General features: G+C 42.4%; 1 protein-coding gene and 1 long non-coding RNA gene across 11 annotated transcripts in view; one reads left to right on the top strand and one right to left on the bottom strand.

Annotated features, from left to right (window-relative positions):
- The window catches only part of LOC307226738, a 142408-nt gene that overhangs the window by 32606 nt on the left and 84961 nt on the right, over positions 1 to 24841 (bottom strand). For 7 of the 10 annotated variants that reach the window (XR_013843550.1, XR_013843551.1, XR_013843552.1 and 4 more), the window contains 3 exons: positions 24154 to 24196; positions 20593 to 20645; positions 13650 to 15877 (listed from right to left, as the gene is read on the bottom strand). This is a non-coding gene — a long non-coding RNA (uncharacterized lncRNA). Of the gene's footprint in view, positions 1 to 13649; positions 15878 to 16009; positions 16885 to 20592; positions 20646 to 24153; positions 24197 to 24841 lie in introns of those variants that run through there. The other 3 variants (XR_013843555.1, XR_013843558.1, XR_013843557.1) reach the window with 3 other exon arrangements.
- RAD51B (RAD51 paralog B) overlaps positions 1 to 24841 on the top strand; it is a 336350-nt gene that overhangs the window by 296064 nt on the left and 15445 nt on the right.

The following is a 24841-nucleotide window of genomic DNA, read 5'->3' as shown; positions in this document are numbered from 1 at the left end:
TGATCTCAGGAACCATCATGAAAAGCTTGGTTACAATCTCTAAGGTGTCCAAATGCATAGTGGCTGGACAAACAAGCTTTCCAAAATATATAGTAGATATATTGTAAAAGTTCAAAGACAAATTACAAACTGAAGTGCAATATATCTTACTGATATCCAAAAGTTGGCTAGTTGTCTGAGTTTGGCATGTGAAATTCACACACACACACACACACACACACACACACACACCATCTCACTGAATTTGTGCCTTTGCCTCTCCACTCCTAATTCTTTCCATCTGCACACAACCCTTGTGATTGCCAAGCCATATATGAGGCTTTATATAGTTAAAGCTATGGTTTTCCCAGTAGTGATGTATGGAAGCGAGAGCTGGACCATAAAGAAGGCTGATCGCCGAAGAATTGATGCTTTTGAATTATGGTGCTGGAGGAGACTCTTGAGAGTCCCATGGACTACAAGAAGATTGAACCTATCCATTCTTAAGGAAATCAGCCCTGAGTGCTCACTGGAAGGACAGATCCTGAAGCTGAGGCTCCAATACTTTGGCCACCTCATGAGAAGAGAAGACTCCCTGGAAAAGACCCTGATGTTGGGAAAGATGGAGGGCACAAGGAGAAGGGGACAACAGAGGATAAGATGGTTGGACAGTGTTCTCAAAGCTACAAACATGAGTCTGACCAAACTGCGGGAGGCAGTGGAAGACAGGAGTGCCTGGCGTGCTCTGGTCCAAGGAGCCACGAAGAGTCGGACACGACTAAACGACAACAACAACATATGAGGCTTTCCCCTGGCTCACTGTCTTCTTGGTGTCTCCTTCATTTTGCTTGCTCCCTCTTCAGGTTTCTTGTTGGCCCCTTTCCTAACCCCCTCTCCCCTACTCCTTCAACCCCAATGGGTCCTGCCTCAACTATCTCTGCAGCCCTCCCTCCCCTTTTTTGCATACTTTTTCATCAATAGGATACTCTCCAAGTATTCAGTCTGGTGGGGGGCAGCAGTTTAAAGAGAAAGTATCTAGCTACCTATTAAAAAATGGAAGGTGGGGAAGCCCAGGGAAGGCTCTCTGATGAAGACATTAGTATATAGACAGGCACATATGGAGAGAGACCATGCTATAAAGCTTCCCTCCCCATTCCCTCTGCCTTAGCCACATTCGGGGGTGAACCTTACTTTCCCTGTCCACCTTCTACCAGGAAGACTCCCGCTCCATACCCCAATAGCCACATACTCAGGCACCCCTGGCTTATGTCTTTGCAACTGGTCATTTTGTTCAGTCAGCTTTGGAATGTTTCAGGATGGCTAGGCATCTACGATCTTTCACAGCATCTGCATTTGTTCAATTGAAGGTGGAATTGACTGGCCTGCCCTCACAGATGCACTGATCTTGATGTGTGCCTCTGATGTTGAACTGTGTTGAACTGACGTCAAGTGTGCGTTTTTTAAATATTTGTTTCTCCAGCTAACAAAATCACACACAGAAAACAAAGCAAAAGCAAAAGGCAAATAATACTCTAAAAACCCATAGGAGATTTGAAAAGGTTGGTACTGAGGTTTTAAACAATATTTGTTGGTCTTAATGGTTTATTGCAATCTGCTGTGGGATTTATATTGAAATTAAGAGTGGTCTGTAATTTATATAATTAGCAAATAATACTTTCCTCCCATTCTTTTATGGTCTTTCAGTGTCCTGTCCCATGAGGGTATGTGCTTCATCTTGGAAAACTTTATATTGACATTTGTGCTAAACTAGGCTCCATACTTCCAAAAGTCAGTCAGTTATATCTCTAGAATAATAGTTTTGCATTCAATATCATGTCAGAATATGATCTGTGATACTTCAGAGAAGGACATTGTGATCTCTTCTCCTTTATACCAAGTTTTATTTCCATTCTCCCTTCCACATGCTAAACTTTGTTGTGCTCCTGGGTCCCATATTCCTTACTGCCTGTTCTGTTTCTACAGTCTTATTTTGTATGTTAGTTTCTGGATTTTAAACAATCTGAGGAGTTGATGCAGAACACCAGAGACTTTTTGATTTATTGCTTGTACTCAAAAAGTACTTATTTTTTTTCAGTTGGGGGACAGGGGAGATAAAGATAGATGAAGAGCCTAGGGAGCAGAAAAGCAGCCAGAGAAGATTAGATTCAGTGTTGCTTGGCTTGCCCAACATACTTTCTAGTTACAATAACAGTGACATTATTTCCCTTTACGTGCAGCAAGCTTACATTTGTTTTGTACTGACTCTTCTGCACATCACCATACTACATATTCCATGTCTTTTAGGGCTTCTAATACAGTGGTGCCTCGCAAGACGAAATTAATCCGTTCCGTGAGGCTCTTCGTATAGCAGTTTTTTCGTCTTGCGAAGCAAGCCCATTGACAGCTTAGCGGATTAGTGCTATTAGCGGTTTAGCGGCTTTTAGCGATCAGCTGATAAGCGGCTTATCAGCGGATCAGCTGATAAGCGGCTTAGCGGTTTAGGAAAAGGGGGGGAAAGGGGGGGAACCCGCAGGAACTCGCAAGACATTTTGTCTTGCGAAGCAAGCCCATAGGGAAATTCGTTTTGCGAAGCGCCTCCAAAACGGAAAACCCTTTCGTCTAGCGGGTTTTCCGTCTTGCAAGGCGTTCTTCTTGCGGGGCACCACTGTAGCTGCTAATCAATTTGTACTTTATCATATTATTGCAAATGATGGGTGGTGGGGAGAAAAAGGTAAAAAAAAAAAAACAGTTATAAATCAGGTGTCTGCTTCATATATACTAAAGTTTCAAATGTCTTGTTGCCTTTAGAAGCATACCCAACATGGTACAGCTATACTTCTTCAGTAGTAAGCACTCCTTATTTAATATTCAAGTGATGCTCCAACATTTAGCAGTGGTTAATACTTTTTCTTACTCTACAGTAAGGATGGGACAGGAAAATAATACTATTCCTTCTCTCCATCTGGACTTACAAGCAGCAATGCCCCCTTCACACTTCTCTAATACTGTATGGGATCTGCTTTCCTGTAGTGTATGTGTGCGACCCCAAGTAGGTAGGGGGCACCAATTGTACATGTCCTTTCAACCAGATAAGTAATTGGTTGGGAAAGACCACATGATTGGCCCCACCCAAGTGGTTGCAGTATCGACGCACATACTGCAGCAACATAGGAGTAATTACAGCCCAGAAAAGTAGTGTATATGAGAAGCTGGTTGCTGTAGAGGGACCGTTACCAATAGCCAATCTATCTTGTGGCACACTTTGTTGGTGAGTCTGTAAGTTGGCTGTTTGGGTTGATCATGTGCAGAACTTGGTGTAAGAGAATGAGGGAGAAGCAGCCTAGGAGAATGGTTTTTGAGAATGTTTGATGTGCCACTTGACTGCCATCTCTATGAATGCACAGGGAATGTTTAGAAGAATAAAAGGTACAGGTACCTCACATTTTTTCTGCAATTAATTTAAATCTTGAAACAACAACAAAAAATAAAATTTAGTATTTACATTTTTTTAAACAACAACAACAACCAGTTAATAAGAGACAAGCGAAAAGCCCTTCACATAACCTTTTTCCCTTGAGAGCAGAGGCTCCAGAAGGAAATGCTTCATGAAACTACCCCCTCATCTGGGGGCATGGGTTGCCTCAGCACTAATAACTGGCATAAGCTTCCCTTCAGTTATACAGTTTAGTTGAGTATGCAGTAGCAAACAAGAGGAAGCATTGGTCAAACTGCGGGTTGCACATAACAGGGCCAGATGCCAAGAGCCTTAGGAAAAGGCAGCGAGGGGAGGCGATTAGCCTGCTTGCTTTTCTATATGAAACTGACCTTTTTGAGGAAGTCTTGGTCTTGGCCTCTGTAGCATATGAGTACGTGCAAAAGAACCTCGCTTCTCCAACTCTTAAAATGGCAGAACTGCCACCAATACCGGTGTTGGCAAACAAAACAAAAAAATGGGGAGGGGAAATTGAAGGAAGAAAAAATACAATTTTCAAAAATGCTTGCCACTTGGAAAACTCTATTTGGGAGAAAATTATAATTGTATCCAAATAGCTAGTGCTGGCAACAGAGATAGTTTAAAGCTGTGATCATAAGAATATAAAAAAGGGGCCTACTTCATCAACCAAAGACCCATCTAGTCTCTTCTTCTTTGGCGATCACTCGTAGCCAAGTAAGATTGTCTTCCATAAAGACGGTTTTAACAGTGAGTCCATGAGTCACTGTGGAGGCCAATTCTAGATCTGCACACCCTTCCACAGTGGGGACATTGGTTTCTGGGCAGGAGTTGATCGTGGTGAGGGTTTGCCAAGCGTGCCTTCCTTTTAGCTCGCATCTTCAAAGCCCATGACACCTTTGGTAAAGGCTATTCTCCAATTGGAGCAATCGCAGGCCAGTGTTTCTCAGTTGTTGGTGTTTATACTACATTTTTAAAAATTTGCCTTGAGAGAGTCTTTAAACCTCTTTTGTTGGCCACCAACATTACACTTTCCATTTTTAAGTTTGGAATAGAGTAGTTGCTTTGGCAGACGATTATCAGGCATCTGCACAAACTCATCAAAAAAATCTGGAAGAGAGAGGAGATCCCAGCAGATTTTAGGGATGCCAAAATTATCAATCTCTTAAAACAAAAGGTGACAGAACCGATTAGAGAAACTATCGAGGCACCTCTCTATTAGCTGCAGCCGGGAAAATTCTTGCAAGGATCTTAGCAAACTGTCTCTCAACAATATCCAAGGCGACCCTTCCTGAATCCCAAAATGGTTTTAGATCTTCTAGGGGAACAGTGGACATGATTTTTTCCGCTGGACAGCTTAAAAAAAAAATGCAGAGAGCAAAACCAACCACTGTATATGGCATTTATTGATCTGACTAAGGCCTTCGACACTAAATCTAGTCTAGCCTCCTGTTCTCCCCATGGCCAACCCAGATGCCAAGGGGAATTGCTTTTAAAGCTGTCCAAGTTGGTAACTATCCTGTGGTAATGAACACTACCATTTTCAATCCCCGACATGGAATTCACCTTCTTCACAGCTGCTTTGCACTGGGTAGACATCACGTGTATATTTTCATTATACAATTGGAGTTGTACAATAGCAACATTACAAATCAAAAAACTAGAACACATATCCATCAGTGAATTTGTGCACAATCCAACAGTGCCAGGCTTTGCATCTACAGCCAGCACGAAAGCCCAGAGATTTTGAACTACTCTGCAGATTACTAACTTGCTAACTTATTAATTTACTAACTTAATGCTTACTTTGAGCTAGGGCTGAGCCTCAGATCTTATTTTAGATGCCTGGACTCATCCCTGGAACACGTGAACTAATAAAATGCCTCTGGGTGTCTGTAGGGTACCTTTCCCTCACCATGAGGTGATCACAGCCAGCAACCACACACCTGGAATTTGGCAGCATGGAATCCAGGTGAATGGCTTCCAGGCAGGATTCAGCATTGGTACCTCTCAGTTCTTAAATTGAGCCTCTGGGAATATTGGCCTGTCAATGATAACAAAAGGGATCATGCAGCTGTAGCAAGAATTCCAGAAAAAAACACCAAGATGATAGCTCCGTGGAAAGAAACTTATGCCACATTTTAAGGATAACTTTCTCGGAAATATAACTCAAAACAGCCAAAGAGTTTCATTTATAAGTCCATTTAATTCAAGGTAATTGGAATCTGGTTTCTCTGAAGGCCGTTCAAAAATTACAGCTAGAGCAATCTCAGAGTGGGCCATTTCTTAGCTTGATAGCCACTGTAGTCCATGGTTCGAGTGCTGGACTTGGAAGGCAAAATTCAACTGTTTTGATTGACTAGATGGATGAAGTTAATATCCAGTTCTCTAAATTCTGTTGAAAGTCAGGTGTCAAATACTGATGATAACTACATATCTGCTGTCAATAACATTGATTGCCACATGCCCAACACTGTCAAGTGGATTGTCAGATGTTGAGTGCAAAATAATAGTTTTGCTTAGAGACAGCAGTCTTTTCTGTTTGTGTATCTATTGTATAACACAGGAAGCTGCCTTATACTAAGTGAAACCATTGATCCATCTAGCTCAACATTGTCTCCACTGACTGACTTTAGCTCTCCAAGGTTTCAGACAGGGGATTTGACCAACCCTACTTAGAGATGCCAGGGATTGAAATTGGGACCTTCTGGGATCTTCTTCTTCACATGCTCTGCTACTGAGGTATACCCTCATATACAAAAATTACATTGCTCATGTGGACATATGATGTTTATGAAGCTATTGAGAAAGAGTATCACCTGAGGAAGAAAAACATTTGAAGCGCTTTGAGAATTCTGGGATATGTAGAAATCAGTTATTTAACAAATCAGGAGGGAGAGGTTTTTTGCCCCTTTTTCAGTGTTGTGCTATGTGGTATATGATTCACCTTCTCATTACATCTGGCATCATAAAGTAATGACTGCAGCTTCGTGTCAGACGGCAAATACTGCCTGCTACTGCAAAATTTTGCAAAGTCAAATGCTGATGCTGAAGAGCAAATACTTGCCAAGCACTCATAGTTGGAGAATAGTAACCATCAAAATTCAAAGGTAAATCTGAGGGGATTTATTTATTATTATTATTTTTGCAGATTCGCTTCAACTCTCTCCCTCCCCCCCTAAAATTTGGTGTTAGTTTGTGGACTCTGTGGGCTTATCCTGCGCTCTTTCCAGGCACAGTCCACAGTCTTTAACAATCCATGTCCGTGAACCCCCTTTTTTTTCTCTGGAGCTTTCCCTGCGAAAACCCACTCAAAGCAAACAGCAACCTGCAGAAAACTTGAATTGATGTGCTAAAGTGTATGTTTTCACAGGGAAAGTTTCAGAAGGGAAAAAAGGTTTGCGGACACGAATCTTTAAAGTCTGTGGACTGTGCCTGGAAAGAGTGAGGGAAAAGATAAGGATGAAACACACATACCTGACCCCATACAAAAGCTGAAATGGGTTCAGTATCATCAACATGCTGGAAATTGTGCCAGTTTGAAGAAGGGAAAATAACACTGCTTCAGTTTTACCACACCACTAACGTGTGGAGGTTTTTTTCAGGGGGAGGCGGTATCCTGCAAATCCATCATATCCTTATTACTTTTCTTCCCATTGCTCACTCCCTTCTTAGCTTTTCTTGGTGGGAAAAATGTCAGGTGAGTACATGGTGAGACATATAGGACAAGTAAATCTTTACTGGATCACATCTAGCTGTTTACAGGCTTTGTTCTGGAAGTTTTTTGGCTGCTCAAGTGTTTACATCAGACACAGATATTCAGAACACAAACAAACAGGACTAAACTTAAAAAAACCATATTTTATGGCTTGCCACCTGATTGCCTCAGACCTCTGCCCTGACATCAGACTCTGTGATGTGGCAGCTGACACACACAGAGAATTCAGCCACGCCACAACTCTTATTTGACTGCCATGGAGTTTTACCAAGGCTTGAACTGGCCACAGTAAACCTGATCTCTTAATGGTGATGGAGACAATAAACGTACTTTTACTCTTGCCAGATTGACAAGAAGGTGTTTCAGCAATCAATGTATTTGCCTTTTAAAAGTGATTTTAATAGACTTTTCAAAAATAGCTCGCTATTGGAAAAGTGACAGCCTATTTCTCCTGAACATTTCTTAACTAAATGTGAGGACTTTTCAAAAAAGGGAATGTATGTCAATAGCAACTGAAAGCTCATTGGAACTAAGCCCCTAGAAACGCAGTTTCTACTGTACATTGGAATGTATGCAGTGCATGGAAAATGCTACACCAAATGCTGGCAGCCCATATGTTAGCCACCCGGTGAGAAATGAAATGTTAGCAATCTCCAAGAATGGGCATATTTGAGTGTGTAGACTGTAACTGTATGTACATCCCAGACTATTTATTCTATGAAAATAGCAACCCTGTCATGCTCCAAACCAGCCTGAAGGGAAACATCTGGAATTGAAGTCTGATTGTGGCAGAAAAAACAAGAAGAGATTAAAGGCAAATGTGAGTTTCTGTACCCTTCAGGTAGAACATACTATTCTATCTTAAATATACCATAGTTTGTTTCAAGAATCGCTAAGCCCTCTACCAGATGTATGCCCCTGAATCATTGTGCTGCTGGAGAAACGCAACCACCTTTTGACTGAAATGCAACTGTTCTGAGCTCTTTGCAATCTTTTGCCATTGCATTGAAAGAGAAACACTTAAAATATTTGGTCAAACTGAAATAAGAAGAAGAATCATTTGTTACTGCTGAATATAAATGTATTTGCTTCTAAACTTCAGTTCATGCCCTACACCACGGGTAGCAAATACACTGCCCTCTATATGTTTTGGACTACAACTCAGCCCCAAATAGCACAATCGATGGTCAAGGATGATGAGTGTTGTAGCCCACAACATCTGGAGGGCACCATGTTGGCTACCCCTGCTGAATATCCCTCAATGGGACAGTTGGGCCACTTTAGTCTTCTGTATTTCTATAGTGGCTCTGTCCAAGTGCTCTATAAACTTGCATGAATTTCCCCCCTCAGCAACAGTTGCCATTAAGTGGTGCATGAAGCATACATTCTGAGCTAATTTGAAATAGAGACAATCCTGCTTTATTCATTATGTTTGCATCTAAAGAGTATACAAACCAGAAAGAATGTAACTCTTCTGACTTCCTCTACCAGCGATGTTTTACCAAGAGCAGATTTTTCTATTATTTCTGTTTAGTCTTCAAAATCTATACTCGATGAAATCCATGGCAGTATTCAAGTGGTTTTTGCATGGCAAGTATGTTATGTTAGGTTTCCCTCTTGAATAACCTCAGTTAAAGTAGATCAGAACCCCAGAAGAGATTTTCATTTCATTCTTGTGTTCCTTTTAGGGCTTAATTTTTGTAACAGTTCTTCAAATCATGTGGGTCTTACACCTGACAGTTTCTACTTTGGAACATAAATTAAAGGGTGCTCATCAATGGTTCCTCTTCATCCTGGAGAAGAGTGACTAGTGGGGTGCCACAGGGTTCTGTCTTGGGCCCGGTCTTATTCAACATCAACGACTTGGATGATGGACTCAAGGGCATCCTGATCAAATTTGCAGATGACACCAAACTGGGAGGGGTGGCTAACACCCCAGAGGACAGGATCACACTTCAAAACGACCTTGACAGATTAGAGAACTGGGCCAAAACAAACAAGATGAATTTTAACAGAGAGAAATGTAAAGTATTGCACTTGGGCAAAAAAAATGAGAGGCACAAATACAAGATGGGTGACACCTGGCTTGAGAGCAGTACATGTGAAAAGGATCTAGGAGTCTTGGTTGACCACAAACTTGACATGAGCCAACAGTGTGACGCGGCAGCTAAAAAAGCCAATGCAATTCTGGGCTGCATCAATAGGAGTATCGCATCTAGATCAAGGGAAGTAATAGTGCCACTGTATTCTGCTCTGGTCAGACCTCACCTGGAGTACTGTGTCCAGTTCTGGGCACCACAGTTCAAGAAGGACACTGACAAACTGGAACGTGTCCAGAGGAGGGCAACCAAAATGGTCAGAGGCCTGGAAACGATGCCTTATGAGGAACAGCTAAGGGAGCTGGGCATGTTTAGCCTGGAGAAGAAGAGGTTAAGGGGTGATATGATAGCCATGTTCAAATATATAAAAGGATGTCACATAGAGGAGGGAGAAAGGTTGTTTTCTGCTGCTCCAGAGAAGCGGACACGGAGCAATGGTTCCAAACCACAACAAAGAAGATTCCACCTAAACATTAGGAAGAACTTCCTGACAGTAAGAGCTGTTCGACAGTGGAATTTGCTGCCAAGGAGTGTGGTGGAGTCTCCTTCTTTGGAGGTCTTTAAGCAGTGGCTTGACAACCATATGTCAGGAGTGCTCTTGTGGTGTTTCCTGCTTGGCAGGGAGTTGGACTCGATGGCCCTTGTGGTCTCTTCCAACTCTATGATCCTATGATTCTATTCTATGAAAAGCTTTCAGACCAGTGCCACTGATCCAATGCAAATTCTAAGGAAGTGTGGGGTAAATGGAAATGTCCATAGGCACTCTTGACTCCTGGAAATTTCCCTCACCACAGTTCATATCTTTGATCCCTCATGCGTTCAATGCTATACCTTGGCATTTCTTTACCTCTTAGTTTACACCAATAACATTATCAGCTTTGTTGATTATGCTTCATGTGATGCTATGAACCTTCCCATCATATCAAGATCAGATTCTTGTCTTCACAGTGTGCAAAAGTGTTTTCCAACTTCTGATTAAAGAAAAATGATTATTAAAAGGTAAAGGTACCCCTGCCCGTACGGGCCAGTCTTGACAGACTCTGGGGTTGTGCGCCCATCTCACTTAAGAGGCCAGGGGCCAGCGCTGTCCGGAGACACTTCCGGGTCACGTGGCCAGCGTGACATCACTGCTCTGGCCAGAGCCAGAGCCAGAGCCGCACACGGAAACGCCGTTTACCTTCCCGCTGGTAAGCGGTCCCTATTTATCTACTTGTACCCGGAGGTGCTTTCAAACTTCTAGGAACCAGCAATAGCAATGGATAAAGTGCAAAATGCACAAAGTCCCTTTGTTTCCTTGGAGTTAGTTTTCTTCTCAGGAATTCCAGAGTTAAATGTTCAAAATATGATTCATATGCTTCCCCTCCCCTCAGGAGAAAAAGGGATCTGCTAGACATATGTTTTGAGAAAAGCAGGGGGAGAGATGACGTGAGTCAGGAGCCTGGAAGGAATATTTGGAGGAGTGTTCTGTAGCCCTGATTTTCTGTAAAATTTACTGCCTTTGCTTATTGCACAGACCATTTTTTCCTGGAATATTGCTAGCTTTTGCCTTTTTTTTCTTTCTTTTTTTTTTAGAACTCAAGCAGTAAACAAGAATTTTGAAGGGGAAAGAAGCCAAGAAAAAGTCAGGCCTATTAGTCACACAGCTGCACTTCCTGTCACAAACGACCCCTGTTGAGTAATCAGTCCAAATATGCCTATTTTCTGTTTTATTTTTATTCTGTTTGAAATCTGCTAAAATCTCAGCTTTGGAAGACAGAATAAAAGAATCCAGTTCACAGAAACACGGATAAGAGCAGATTAGTTGCCGGCTAATTCATTTTCCAAGTACCATTTCCAAAGTTACTTCTATACAGCCTAGGAGTGCTCCCATATCTCACTTTTCAATATGCAATGTAGGGCAGATTAGCTAACCAAGGTTCTAGAAAGGTCTGAACAGACTCCCATGTTTTCCTCAGAGGCAGAATCTGCCTCAAGCCTCCCAGTATTTCAGTTGTTTAGAGCAGAGACCTAAGAGGAAGGGATTCCATTTTCAGCTGTAGTTACTCTTTAAGACTCATTGGTACTTAAGGCAGCAGAAGCTCTGTGAGGATACCAGGAGGAATAAGTCTGTGTAGTGATTGCAAGTCCCTCTCTCCCCTCACACTGGCAAACCCAAGACAGTGGCGGTGTGGCAGACAGAAGCATTAGGAAGGGTGAACTTAACTAGCATGCAGATTCACATCTCCATCCTTCTGTCAACCATAGGAAATGGGGTTTTCATCTCACTCCTACTTAGTCTGAGTCCCAAACCAGGTGCTGTGGACACAGGCAATACCCAGAACCCTTTGAGGAGAAGAATGTGCTTTGAATGTGTTTTGAGGGTGTGTAGACAGCCAAAGTCTCTTAACATGTTGACACACTCACAATCCCAGTTCTCAGCTGGTTTTCAGGAGCATCAACTCTACCTAAACAATGTCCGTAGTTCTCCCCTGAGGGCCCATCCATACTTATATTTGTTCTGCATTTCTGGGCACAGGACCAGGCTTTCCAGGTCTGTGTCTGACAGGGTTGTCACCCACCCCTGGCGGTGCTGTTTGCCGCTGAATTGGAGCAAACAACAATCTGCGGAAAACCCAAATTGCTGCTTGCTCTGATTCAACAATAAAATTGGGTTTCCCTGGGGAAAGCAATGGGCGGGGCAATGGGCGACATCAATGTTTCCCGGGGACAGACTCTGGATTTACAAATCTGTCCCCGAACAAAATCCATCCTCGGATTTCATTCAGTGTCCCCGGATTTCATTTAATGTCCCCGGATTTATATTTTAAGTGTTATAGGTTTATTAGTAGGGAATGAATGTTGCGTGATTGGTTCAACGGCACAAGACACATCATATGGGGACTTCCGGTGAGGCAAAATGGCGGGCGCCAGAGCAATGAGCAGCTCCTGAAGCCAGCCAGAGCCAACTGCGCTCCCAGGCTGGCTCCGGGCTGCTGAGACTGCTGCTGCCACCGCCACTGCGGAGAGGGAACCAGGGAACGCGGAGAGGGAACGCGTCAACTGGGGGAACTGCTGACACCCCCCCCACAACCCAAATCGAGCCAGAAGTGAGAGTGCCTGGCCAACTGCCCAGCGGTGCTCTGGGACCAGGAAAACCCCAGAGCCGATGCAGGGAGAAGGATGAGAGAAGAAGGAGAAGGAAGAGAGAGAAAGAGGAAGGAGAAGAAAGAGGGGAATCCCGGTTTTGCCATGCCGCTGCTGCTGCCGCCACTGAGGATAGTTAGGAGAGCACTGGGAAGGCAAGGACACGTGGCCGAGCCCAGGCCCAACCTGATCCTACTCCAAGATTGCAGGCCAGAGCCCAGAGGAAGGCCTTGCAACAGAGGAGACCACAGAAGAGAAGATATGACTTCTTAATTTTTTTAAAAAAAAATCTTTTTTTAATAACTTTTTTTTCTCTCTTTTCAAAAAGAAAAAAGTGTCCCCGGATTCTTTGGAAAAAATCTGGTAACCTTAGTCCAGACCAGTAGCACAAACTAAAGCTGCTGTTCTAAACACTAGTTACTAAGAAATAACTCTCATTGAATACAGTGGGACCTACTTCAAAGTTAACAAGCAATAGAATTGTGCTCATTAAGCTACTCTCACACATCAATATGTATATAACCATCATGCTCCATAGCACAGTAGCCAGTGTAAGTGAATGCCTCTTTCTTCTCCACTAAGTGCTGTGCATTATGACACAAATTAGTGGCTGTCTTAAACTGCAGTTTTGTGACTTTTTGTGTGTCCTCTTTTAGGCATGTCTAAATTATAGGTGATTATGCTTATTTCCTAACCTACTAACATTATTTTTTTTAATGTAGTGACTGATTCATTTCTTATACCTGGTAGGCATGGGAACAACTTTTGCTTGCAAGAATTATGTGCCATTGTTGTTGTTGCTGAGCTGCATTCTTTAGAGTGCATACAAATAAGCAGAGTAGTGGGTGGGGGGGTTGAGTGGTGGGGTTTTTGTTTGTTTGTCATTTGCTGTTGATTTCTGCATGAACAGTCCATACCTCATCTGGTACTCCCTGTTTGCACTCTACTTCCTGGTATTTTTGCAAGAGGAACAAGCTTTTGAAGGTTTGGCCTTGTCTGGACAAGATCATATTGTTCCTCCTCAAGGGCATTTGTCTTTACCTCCCCCTTCACTGTAACTAGCTAATTTATATCATTGTACCCCATCACCTAGAAAATGTTTTTTTGCTATTGTGTGCAGAGCTGTAGCCAGGTGATCTTTGCCCCAGCAGAAATGTCCAGATTGTGCCTCCTAGCCACGGACAGATTAGCTCTTCTTTCCGCCTCTCCTCAAACCCACCCCCAGCCACCCATTCAATTCCTCATGCAGTTAACCTTGTAATGAATTCTTTCACAGAAATTCCAATATTTAATTTATTATTTCTTAATAAAAGGTTTCAGCAAAGAAAATGACATTTTGATGTGAGTTGACAGGGGTTTTTTTTAATGTAATTCAGTTGTAAAAACAATACACAGATAGGCCTAAATGAAATCTACAAACAATATCATACTGAATTGTTCCAGAATAATAACTTTACATTATAATACTATATGATGTAAAATGGCATTACTTTTGCAATATCTGTGTTTATTTGGTTAATATAAAGTAAGAAGACTATTATGATTCACAAGTCACAAGTTACATTTTTTTATTCACAAGAGTTGTTATTTGGGAAAAAATATGAAAGTCAAGTTAGGCCAACTCTGGCTTTAAGTAGCAATCTCCTCAATGAAGTCTGATGTGATTATAACTTTATTTTTCTCCCTTTAATTGAAGAAAATTCAGTAATAATTTCATCAAAGTCTATTTTTTATGTTAGTTCATACTTGCCACCCCCAGCTACAGCCCTGATTGTGTGACATTTTCATCAGAAGCTAATCCTGGCTACATTAAACAAGTGTAATGACAGAGATAATGCTGAGACAATATGGGGCAACGGTGAAATTAAATGAGTGCTGCTCACTCAGATTTGTACTTCAGATTACCTTCCATAGCAGCTTGATGACTTTATCCTCAAGGTCAGTACAATATGCTTTACAACACTTGACACTTCTTGCAAATCTGCCATAAAAGTGATTACATACAACAAAATAAAATGGACTACAGGTAGCAACCATTTTGCATGGGGGTTCCACTCCTGGCCCCCACACGCTTTGGCAGAGTATGCATAAGCCCGCTCTGCCCTGTTACATCCCCCATTCTGCCCTCTTCTGGATCCAAAAGGACTTGCACGTCGGCAGTTGTTTCAATTGGACGCATGCAAAATGGTTGCCACCTGTAATACAACAAGCTTTCCCCTTTCATAGCTAGTTCTTTGAGGAGGAAAGAATCATCTGTAGCTAGAGTCATTCCAGTAGTGGGAAGAAAAATGTTCATAGCTCTGAGAAAAGAACGCCTAAGTGGCTCCATCCCCCCCCCCCCGCCTTATTTTTAAAAAGGAAAAAAGAATGCCACATGGCTCAACAACCACAACATCAGCAATAACAAACCCCCTATTACTGTCGAGTCATAATCCAGGTGGCCAGGCCACCTATGAAGCATGATTATGAGCCCATTTCGGAACATAGGTTAGACACTGACTTCTTTACCCCTTGCTGTGTTGCCCAGCTGGGTGACAGTGGAAGAAAATGCCCTGTTTGGGTGGCTGTGTAAATAACAGGCGAGTCATTGCTGTTTACTCTCCATAATAACAGGGCCCAACATATTTCATGAGTTTGGATGTTTACATTTGTATGTAAATTAGTGGTGATAGCATGCGATTACCTTAATTTGCGCATATTCTTCAAGTCTGACATATAATGGTTCCAAACCACAGTATACAAGCAAATGCAAATTACAGCTTTGACAATGAGTGAAGTTCTGTAAGTGCAAGTCAGGTTTATACACAGTCACACTGAAGTAGGCTTGAACATTGTTTACATGTATTGAGCACTGTGATTTTAGTCTTCAGACACATACATGTATAAATGGTTCTAACAGATGAGTTCCATGTCCCTTGAGCTGAAACCTCTCTGAGTTATGCTACTATATACTCTGCTGGTAAATCCCATCAAAGCTGATTTTGCTCATTTTTGTTCATCCCCTTTTTGCAGTTTTGGAATATGAGCCCTTTGGCATAACTTTCTTTTACAAGGTAAATTTCTTTTTTTGTAGAACATCTATAGATATGAGTAAAAGAATGTCACATAGAAATTAGTAAGAGGTGACTATCGTGAACACCATAATATGCGCTTTGTAGCCTGAAGACAATAGTTATAAAGGTGGAGAGAAGAACAACTGCCAAAAACTAGGTGCCAATACTACCCTGTAATTCTGATACAACTCAGAACAGAATTAACAAAACATTCAAGCCACCAAGGTTTTTATTACCTTTTAAAACTTTCTGTTACCTACATCCATTAAGCTGTCAAGGAACTGGAGGTGAGAGGTTTTCAGTTCTTGTCGTGGCTCCTTCATGCCTTGAGTCCTGGACTCATCCTATCTCAAGAAGAATTCGTTTTGCCAACATTCCTGCACTCCAGCAGTAAGGAGGCATCTGCACAAGACTTTCTCCTGCTTCTGTTTGCTGCTACAGGAGGCGTATTTCCCTGAAAACAGAAAAGGTTCCTTGTGACTTTTATGAGAAATGTTGTACCTTGAGTGGTGCTGCTGATGTAGCCGGTGCTGGTTTTGCAATTTTCCCCTTCTGTGACCCAAATGGGTGGAGCAGCACTATGTACCTGATTCTAGGTGCATGCGGTTGTTTGATTTGAACAGATCTGACAGCACAAGGATCACGTCTTTCTGTCTTGCACCCATCTGACTCTTTGTACTAAGAAGGCAAAGATTAGGTCATCACCCTTAAGCACTTTTGCATTCTTTCTCTCAGAGCTCACTTTTACTAAAATGTCACAATGACTCCACAGCCTCTGAGGCCTTGCCCTCCTTTCTCACCTGTCCCACATCACCACAGATTTCCTTTCACTGAGCTGGTTCTCATGTCACAGTAAGCCAGATGGTGGTTTACTGGGACTACACAAGCATGCAGGCTCCCAGAGAGCTGAGAGTTTAAACATGAGTCCCAGTTTCAGTACAAGTAAAAAAAAGAGACAAATGAACAAATCAGCTATAGGGGCCTCTATGGGAACCCACACATTTGAGTAGGCTTGGTAAGCAGGGAACAAGGAATCTTTGACCCAGCATATGTTGCTGAACTACAACTCCCATCAGCTCCAGCCAGCATAGCCCATGGCCAAGAATGATGGGAATTGTAGTTCAGCAACCTCTGGAGGGCCAAAGGTTCTGCACACCTGTTGTAAGCCATATTTTGACTTGCCATGATGTGCAAACCAGGCCGTAGTCAACTTGCAGTTTGCTAGCCCCATCCCTGCCTTTCCTTCTGTTGCAAGATCACACCTTTGGGTTCCTTCATTCACCCAAGCTGCACTATGTGATATGGCAGCAAGCATTACACAAGGCCATAGTTACCCCAGCCCCACACAAAGCCATGCTTTCCTGTGTCACTTTCTCTGATGGCCCATTCTTCTTTTAAGCGCCTTTCTTTTTGGATTCAGCAGCAGTCCTCAAAATCATACTTCTGAAAGGGTTAATGCCACTGCAGTCAAAATAAGGAGGCGGAACACAATTTTTGAGTCTTAATAAAACACAGGTGTTTTTACAGCAGAACTAAAAAAAAAATGCAGCAAGCAAGTATTAACAAGAGCAGAATGCTGTGGAAAAATGTGCTATTGAATAATGAGAAAGCAGTTTGGAAAAGCAGCAGCGGGCTGTGCTAGGGGTTTATGAGGAATGCAGCAGTCGCTGGCTGAGGTTTACCTTAAAGTTCACCGGAGGGTGGGGGGGGACACATAAATCTTGCATGAACTGTTCCTCTGACAACATGAATTTACCCTCCAGTGTATTACACCAGGGATTAACTCTTGACATTCTTCTCACTGTATGCATGTCCTCTCTTTTTTCTCTTTTGCTTGCTGTTTGCTTTTGTTCCATTTCCCCCCTCTTATTTAAGACACAGATTATTTTTCCAACCTTTGCATGTGGTAAAAACATAAGAGAAATGCACACATGCATATTTAAGCAGATGATTTAAGAGCTCAAGTTCCCAAGGGTGGAACTATCAACATAGAAATACATTCTTATTCCTCTGTCAGTGTAATCAACCTTCCCTGAAACAAAAAATACTTAATAAGATATAAAAATTCAAAGCTTTCTCATCCCTCCCAAGCAAAATATAATAAACCCAGACTGCATGTAATGTGTGGGTTGCAGGAGAGGAGATTGCAGCTGCTGCCTTCCTCTCCAGGTTCTCCTGCTGCTCAGTGCTGAGCCATGGTTGGGCTTGATCAGCAGGAAGTCCAAACCCAGGTTCAAGCTGTAGACCAAGAACAAGCTTTTGTTCTATAATGGAAGGGGAAAGGCTAGGAGAGCCTACTTATGCCCTTCCTTGTGCAACTGCTGCAAAACTGCCCTGTAGGGTTGGCCAGCTGCCTCCGGCCAGCTACTCACTGCCACAACCACTCCCTTTCACACTTATAGCTCCCAGATGAGACAGAACTGTAAAATACTAAAACCCAGGCTCCCAAGACAATGCACTCTGTGTTTCCTAGCCAGATTCCTCTCAGTTTACTCAGGACAACAGGGCTGGCATCCAGCTGCCTCTCCCACCCTAGGATTTCATGCAGCCTGCTCTTTTCTCAATGAAACCTCCTTTTTTGCCCTAGCGGCATATGCCCAGTGGCCAGGTATGTGGGATATTATCTGGACCATAGTGTTTTGCAAAACCACACTTCAGCACCCAACAGCCAAATTATATGAATTTTTATTAAGAATAAAAAGGAGAAATCAGATTAAAAACAAACTGATCTCTGTAGCTCACTCCTTATGCTGACCTAGTTACTTAGAATCACAGAATTGTAGAGTTGGAAAGGACCCCAAGGACCATCTAATCCAGGGGACCTCAAACTTTTTAAACAGGGCTGTTTCACTGTCCCTCGGACACTGTTGGGGGCTGGACAGGAAGTTTTGGAGAGTGGGCTGGCACGCTTGTGGGAGCTGGGCACCTCGGAAGCCGGGAGCCTGCAGGAGCTGGCCAAGTGTGGCGCGCACTGCCCAGTGCACCTCTTCAAGGAACACGGAGATGGAGACAAGGAAAAGCTTGTGCCTCACTGCAGCTGCCGCCCCATGCAAGTGTTTCCACCCCTTCGTCCTCCTGCTCCCCGGAGGTGAAGGCTGCCGCCTGGGCCACTTTGCCGCTGGCCTCATCGTCCTCCACTGTCATTTCAGCCGCCAATGGGAGCCCCACAGCGGCCCCGAGCCCTAGCCCAGACCGGCTGTCCTCCAGGAACACCGCTGCTGCCCCTCACGGGGATGCAGAGCAGCAGCAACCACAGGAGCACCAGGGCCGAGTGGCGACGTCTCTGCCAATCAAATGCTGTGCCTGGTTTACCTCAGCATGGCACAGTGTTTGATTGGCAGAGATGTCCCCGCACCGCGCTGAGATAAACCAGGCGCAGCGTTTTATTGGCAGAGATGCAGCCATTCGGCCTCTTCCGTCGCCATCGCCTGGAGTCTCGGCTTCGCGGCAGGTTCTTAAATGGCCAGGCGGGCCGGATTTAGAACCCTAGCGGGCCTGATCCGGCCTGGGAGCTATAGTTTGCCAACCCCTGATCTAGTCCAACCCCATGCAGTGCAGGAATCTCAACTACATCATAATGACAGATGGCCATCCAACAGACTGCTTCCCTTGCATAATTCCACAACCCACCCATATCCCCCATGAAAACAGAGTCAATCTTGCATCCCTCTGGTATAAAGTTCTGCCTTTATTGTGCTATAGTCATGCATTTGGCAATATCCTGCCCTACGCTAGCTTATGGAATAGTTGTGTTAGTTTAATATAACAGTTTCCTTTTTAAAAATGTGTTTATTCTCACATTGGGTTGGTTGTATTAATTATATAAAAGTTGCAACTGAAACACATTCAGCAATGTCTGCTGCCCATATAGACAGATTTGAGGGGGATATATGAGTACAGTAGCATTAAAAAATAAATCTCCGACTCCCTGCAAATTTCACTAAAGGACAAAATAGAGCAGTGATTTCTCAGGAACTGGAAGTGAAAGGAGGAACTGTTGGAGTGTTTGTTTCTGGTTAAACTGAATGTGATGTGGAAGTATTTTTCCTAGCCTAAAAGCAGTGGCAGGGGAGGGAGCTGACTTAGGCTGCAGCACAGAATCTTTCCTCTGTGCTGTTCCTCCAAAGTCAATCTCTCTTCCCAGGTGGGGGACCAGTTAGAATGGCCCACTCCCAAGAGACTGGTGGAACCTGATAGATTCCTGACTGCTCTGACAGGCTTTCCAGTGGATAGAGCAGGTGATCCTGCTGAGGCCCTAGTCTCTCTCCTGTGGACTCTTTCAAACACTGTAAAGCTCACTTTGCTCTGTCATGGTTGATGAAACAGACTGGATGAGGGCTGGAGCATAACTGGCATCAATCTCCCTCTAGAACCAACCAAACATGTGCTCTAGCTTATAATTGGGCCTGCCACATGGCTGAGGGAACAGCAAAGAGATCCTACTTTGCTGCCTCCATTGCATTGCTATGTTGGAGTCACAGCAGCATTCTGTTTGGAAATAGTGTTAACAGACAGAAGTCTGTCCCTTCTGACAATTTCAGTTTATCCTGGAGTTACCCAGCCTAACAGCATCATCAAGGAACTGCCCAGCAGAGTTGTTCCATGTAGTTCAGAGGAGGGCAGACCTCTGGAGCACATAGTGTCTGCCTGGCTGGCTAAACACTTGGAAGACAATGCTGCTCGGCTCCACAGTGGTTTAGAGACTGGTATTGTGGCAACGTGTGCTGACATGTCCAACCCAACATCAAACCCAGTGTTGTGGGATTAATTCCAGTTCATAGGGCCTGACTGGATACTACCTGATCAATGATGGATTACTGCAGGGCACTGTATATAAGGCTGTGTTGTTGGTTGTTCTGAGTTGGCAAGGGTCATCTGATGGCAACAAGAAACTGAGCTTTTACTGTCCTTGACCCAGTCCTCTGGAATGCTCAGGCAATAGAGATTCTTGTTTTAATCTTTTTAAATGTCTGCTGAAAACTTTCATATGCTGCCAGGCTTGTGCAGGCAATTAATAATTCAGATTTCAGATTTCTGTAATAGTTGATATTTGATTTTAAATATGTGCATGGTTTTCATTGCATATATGTGTGGTTGTAAACCACTATGATTTTTTTAATGCATAGTGATATATAAATATTTTAATAAATCAATAATAAACACAGATACTTTTTTCTATCCTGTGCCCAATAGCAACTTGAGGAAACTTGGGGAAAATTTATCTGGGGAAACAGAATGATGGGAAGGGTTAACCCCTTTCTCTCAATACAAGAACCCCAATTTAACAAACACACAATAGCAAAATGAAAGACATTAGAAGATCCAAACAGGGATCTCCCACTTCATGTCTAGTTTGGCCTTCCTTTCATGCAGTTCAGAATATTCTGTTTATTTAACCATATAAAAGAGAGTGTTTCAGCTGTGTGGAAAATCAACATGCTCCACAGTACAGAGTAAAAAGAACTTTAGAGGAGCAAGTACTGCAGGCTCGTCTCCAGGAGCCTGCACATCCTTGTGGTCTTGGTATACCATAGTTTGGCTTGCACACCATGCGAACCAGGCTGAAAATGGGTGGTGCAAACCACAGCTTTGCAATATTGCTGAGACTGCAGTGGAAAGAAATTAATAATGATTCCTCCTAGCATTCTAATACCTTTGGATGCAAATAAAGGATAAGCCTTGCCAAGCAATATTTATATTATGTAAGGACACTACAATATAGGATACAGAAGCAACTGTGAAAATTATCAGCATGCCAATATACTCATCAAAGTGGTAATCAATGTTTCAAGGCTGGAAGATGAGCAATAACTGCAGATCAGCAACAGGACTTGAGTCTACAGCAGTGTAATAACTAAAATAAAAATCAGTACAACTGTATTGATTCACATACTCTCATTTTTCTGGGTGCAGAAATCTCATTTCTGGTAAAATGAGCAGGCTAAAGAAGAAGAAGAAGCCATGTTCCAAAATATATTAGGAAATCCCGACCCATTCTCAGTCAATTCTGCACGAGTTGCACTTCTGAAGTTTTTATTTGAATTTTAACAGGTACCCCCTGAAATTCTTCAAAATCCCAGAAAAACTGTCTTTCCACTGTCAACTGTGCAACAAAAAATTAATATGTGCAACATGGCAGAACAATTCCATTTTTGTTTCAAACATTGCAAATTTTGGATAAGATGGATTGTTTCAAGAAGTGGCAGAAAGATATTTCCAGATTTGTTTTGCAGGGCAAGAAGCCTCGAATAAAATTTAAGATATTAACTGATGCTAAAGAAAGAGGTGGATTTGCCCTGCCAGACCTTAAACTGTATTATGAATCAGCTGCTTTTTGCTGGCTGAGAGAATGGCTGCTTCTTGAAAACACTGACGTGTTGGATCTAGAAGGTTTTAATAATGCTTTCGGCTGGCATGCTTATTTGTGGTATGATAAGGTAAAAGCACACAAAGCTTTTAAAAATCATATTGTTAGAAAAGCATTGTTTAATGTTTGGATAAGATATAAGGATTTGTTAGAAAAGAAAACCCCAAGATGGTTGTCACCAATGGAAGCGAAGGCACAGAAAAAACTCAATATGGAGGCCAAATGGCCGAAATATTGGGAAATTTTGGAACAAGATGGAGACAGAATAAAATTACAGAGTTTTGAAAAATTGAAAAATAAAGTGCGAGATTGTCTCCATTATTATCAAATAATGGAGGCATACAATTTGGACAAAATAGTTGGCTTCCAGGTGGAAAAATCAAAATTGGAAACAGAATTGTTAGATTCAAAAATTAAGAATTTGTCAAGAATGTATATAACTTGCTGTTGAAATGGAACACTTAGGATGAAATGGTGAAATCTGATATGATTAAATGGGCACAAGATGTTGGACATAACATTATGATGGCTGACTGGGAACAGTTATGGACCACAGGTACGAAATTTACGGCATGTAATGCCCTAAGAGAAAACTTAATGAAAATGATTTATAGGTGGTACATGACACCAGTCAAGCTTGCAAAAAATTACCATTTTCCCAATAATAAATGTTGGAAATGTAATGAGATTGAAGGTACATTCTTTCACCTTTGGTGGACATGCCCAAGGATTAAGACATTCTGGGAGATGATTTATAACGAAATGAAAAAGGTATTCAAATATACCTTCCTGAAGAAACCAGAGGCCTTTCTCCTGGGCATGGTCGGCCAATCGGTGCCAAAGAAGGATAGAACATTTTTTATGTATGCAACAACAGCAGCAAGAATACTCATCGCGAAGTATTGGAAGACACAAGATTTACCCACCTGGGAAGAATGGCAGATGAAGTTGATGGACTATATGGAACTGGCGGAAATGACTGACAGAATCCGAGACCAGGGAGAAGAGTCGGTGGAAGAAGAATGGAAAAAGTTTAAAGATTATTTACGGAAATACTGTAAAATTAATGAATGCTAGAAAAATGTTGGAATGAAGTTATATGGCTTTAGTAGGAATGTTATAAGGAATTAAGTATAAATAGATTAATAGAGTATTAAAGGAAAAAAAATAAGGTTAGAATGTGCTAAGATAATTATAGGATAGAAAACAGAGGAAGATGCAAAGGAATTGCTGAAACAATTAACAGAAGTGGAATACAAAAAGGGAGGTGTGAGGAGGTCACGGAAATAAGTAAATGAAAGATAAGATACTGAAATTATTTGTGTTTTAAATTGTTTTTGTTTTGTTAGTTTAATGTGAATGTGTTAGTGTTATGTAGTGTTTTTGTATTGTATTGTATTCTTTTTTGTAGTGTTTAAATTGTTGGAAAAGTAATATTTTTTTTTTTAAAGAACAATTCCATTTTGACATACCTGAAAGCATATAGTCCGAAAAGCTACTTGTTTCTCAAGCAAATGCAGTTTCATTTTTAATTTTTTAATTTTTTAATGAAAAAATTCACTTAGCAGGGTTTTTTTTAAAAAAAAAAAAATCTGAAATGGGCAAAACAAATGTTTGGATAGGCAGGATTCTGATGAAGTCCTTTGCCTTGTAGTGGGTGAAGAATGACTGAGTTAACTTAGCCAGGATTAATGCAAGATAATCTTTCACTGTGTCACGGAGCTTCAGGCAAGTGGATGAATGAGTCTGAATTACACAATGTTGTTTGCTTGCTTTTCCCCTGGCAGAACTGTGGGAGACTTCATAAACATTTAATTGACCGTTTTGTTGCAATGTTTAACCATGTTGTCTGAATGCTGATCCACAAATAGCTGTGTTCCCTTAAAGCCACAAGACAGGATCATCAGCAAAGAGAAGACCAGGGGATCCCAGGAGGGGCCTAGTAAATACAAACATTAAAAAAAGGGGGGCAAGGCAAAGGAAGAATACATTTCCTGGAATACAGGACTCAAAGGTCACAAGGTCAGAGGTACTGAGCTTCCCATGCATATCTGCCATTCTCTCCATGTCTGTGCTTGCTCTGAAGAGGGCAAAGATTTAAGGAAAAGTTTTCTAATTTCTCACCCTCCCTTAGTCCTTGCATTCAAAAGTCTATTGAAAGCCTCTTTTAAGTCAGAATGGACACAAAGTGAACTGCAGAAGCACAATCTGGGATTTTATGCAAGCAAGAAGTTTGGGGGGGGGGGTTTGGTCTGCTACGTTTTGCTGAACTCATTTTCCATGCAATTGCAAGATAGCTTTTGTTCTCAAATTTTAAGTCACGATTCTTCTACAAGAACCTCAGGGGTATCTGTGGTAAGTACTGGGACAGTGAGGGAGTGTTGACCTCAATCATAGTTGTGGGCCCTAGAAAAGAGGAAGAAAGAAGAAACTGAGATTAGATTGTTATCCCAACCCAAGAGAAGAGGACCACACATTATTCAAGGGTTCCAGCAGTGAGACTGGCAGTTCCTTATATCAGGCGCAGACACCATAAAGACCCTTCCTAAACTACCCAGGGGATGCGAGTGGCGCTGTGGTCTAAACCACAGAGCCTAGGGCTTGCCAATCGGAAGGTTCGAATCCCCGCGACGGGGTGAGCTCCCGTTGCTCGGTCCCAGCTCCTGCCAACCTAGCAGTTTGAAAGCACATCAAAGTGCAAGTAGATAAATAGGTACCGCTCCGGCGGGAAGGTAAAGGGCGTTTCCGTGCACTGCTCTGGTTTCACCAAAAGCAGCTTAGTTATGCTGGCCACATGACCCGGAAAAACTGTGGACAAACGTAGGCTCCCTCGGCCAGTAAAGTGAGATGAGCATCACAACCCAGAGTCGTTCGCAACTGGACTTAACTGTCAGGTGTCCCGTTACCTTTACCTTTAATCTACCCAGAGAGTGGAGACATTGAACAGAAGTGAATGAGCAGTGTCAGATTTAGAGGGGTACGGGCAGTTCCCCAGCACAGGGTGCTGAGCCGAGGAGGCACAAAATGAAGGAGATCCATAATTGAGAAGAC

Source organism: Podarcis cretensis (assembly GCF_951804945.1).
Source record: "Podarcis cretensis genome assembly, chromosome: 1".
In the NCBI taxonomy this organism is placed as follows: Eukaryota; Metazoa; Chordata; class Lepidosauria; order Squamata; family Lacertidae; genus Podarcis; species Podarcis cretensis.
This window is presented reverse-complemented; position numbering and strand designations above follow the sequence as displayed.